Source organism: Nicotiana attenuata, chromosome 6, assembly GCF_001879085.1.
Source record: "Nicotiana attenuata strain UT chromosome 6, NIATTr2, whole genome shotgun sequence".
NCBI lineage: Eukaryota > Viridiplantae > Streptophyta > Magnoliopsida > Solanales > Solanaceae > Nicotiana > Nicotiana attenuata.
This window is the reverse complement of record NC_031994.1, coordinates 75,114,811-75,117,121: the sequence shown is the minus strand read 5'-3', so window position 1 is coordinate 75,117,121 and position 2,311 is coordinate 75,114,811. Positions and strand designations below refer to the sequence as shown.

Sequence of the window (2,311 nt, the reverse complement as noted above, 5' to 3'; positions counted from 1 at the left end):
ACGGAAGTAAAATACTAGAACAAAAGAAAACCTAGTAACTCCAAGACAAAAACCAACAACACAAGGAAATAAAACAAAATTAATAGAAAGAAGATACCATTCTATAAATAGGCAATGAATTATCATATATAACAATACATTAACAAAAGAAGAAGAAATTAATATATATATATATATATATATATTGAGATGGGAAAAAGCAAAGTGTTGATTGTAGGAGGAACAGGGTACCTTGGGAAGAGATTAGTGAAAGCTAGTTTAGCAAATGGTAATGAAACCTATATTTTGCATCGTCCAGAAATAGGAGTTGATATTGAGAAAGTTGAAATGCTTATTTCTTTTAAGATGCAAGGAGCTCATCTTGTTTCTGCTTCTTTTAACGATCATCGGAGCCTCGTCGACGCCGTTAAACTCGTCGATGTTGTCATTTGTGCCATCTCCGGCGTCCACATTCGTAGCCATCATATCTTACTTCAGCTCAAGCTTGTGGATGCCATCAAAGAAGCTGGAAATATCAAGGTATATAAAATAGCACTTATTCATCCAAACTGATTACATATTCATAGTTATATACTCCCTCAGTTCCAATTTATGTAAACCTTTTTGATTGAGAAAAAATGTAGACTTTTAGAATTTGTGATCCTAAACAAGTCAAAAAGGACCCAGAGTATTTGTATGGTTATAAGAATTGTAAGTTTAAGCTAAATTGTTATCAAATTTAGAAAGGGGTCATTCTTTTTGGAACAGACTAAAAAGGAAATAGGTTCACATAAACTGGATGTATTTGAGATTCGGCAATTTTAATCATTGCCAAGACAATTTTCATTTGGGATTAACAAATATATAAAACTGTACAGAGATTTTTGCCACGATCCTAGTATATAAAGCTCACATTCCTTACACTTATGTCTCTGCTAACTGCTTTGCTGGTTACTTCCTCGGTGGTCTTTATCAAATTGGCCACATTCTTCCTTCTACTGATTCTGTTGTTTTGTTCGGAGATGGCAACCAGAAAGGTAAATGTCAATTTTTTTTGGGTATTGCTTTCCTTGAGCCTCGAAAACAGAACACTAACTCTCCCCAGACTCCACTTGTGGGATTACAGTAGGATTGTTGTAGTTGTTGTGACTTAGTGAAAAATATGTTCATATCTTAAGGCAGATTAGTTCCCAATGGTTGGAATAATTAATTTTAAGAAAGAAAACAAAATGAGCTGCTAATTAAGCTGTTATTTTTCTGTTTATTGTATAAAACTCTTTATTATGATATATATATATATATATATATATTTTGCAGCAATTTGTGTGGACGAAGATGATATAGCAACATATACCATAAAGAGCATAGATGATCCAAGAACACTCAATAAGACACTTTAACTTAGGCCTCCTAAAAACATACTTTCCCAAAGAGAGGTTGTTCATATTTGGGAAAAGCTCATTGGTAAGGAGCTTAAAAAATCAACTCTTTCCAAAGAAGAATTTTTGGCTCCTATGAAGGGTAAGAAGCGTAAATCATATACTCACTTTGTCCAATTTGATTGGCATTTCCAAAATAATGAAAATGTTGTATTGATAACGTTCTTTTTTTTTTATTTTTCCATAAAAAACAGGGCTTGAATATGCAGAACAAGTTGGAATGTGTCACTATTATCACGTTTGCTATGAAGGATGCCTTGTTAATTTTGAAATAGGAGAAGAAGGAGTAGAGGCATCCAAACTCTATCCAGAGGTTAACTACACTACAGCCCAAGACTACATGAAGCGTTACGTCTAAGTCTTTAAGCATCATGTGTTGTAATTCTTGGTTCTAATTGGCTTCGTAAAAAATTATCTCTGTTTTCGCTATTAATAAACTATTTTCTTTTATCAGAATTTATGATATAGATTATTTAATCTCATATTTTAATTTTTCATGCCTGCGTGAAGCACAGGTTTAGATAATGGAATGCTTTCCCCAACCATTAAAGTTAAGGCTCGACTCACGCAGGCAAATACACTATTTGAATTTATATGTTGCATTTGCTATCATCGCATCTATGTCTATTTACCCTTAAAATTGGATAACAATTAAACTTATAAGTGGTTTTAAGGATATGTGATTTCACTTGGCACAAACTGATAAATATGAGAATTAATGCTAGAAATTAACAGTAAAATAAAGCAAACCAATGTGATGAACAACTGTGGCCCTCGAGCTAGATCGCCCTCGAACAACAAAGTATGCTCAAAGGTATGAACTGAATAGCAGAACTTAAGAGAAAAATGTAGTATATTGCTTGATTATGCATGAATATCCTGCTTACAAAATG

At 33.0% G+C, this 2,311-nt stretch overlaps 1 pseudogene; it reads left to right on the top strand.

Moving 5' to 3' along the window:
* On the top strand, positions 154-1,874 carry LOC109228319 (annotated as a pseudogene).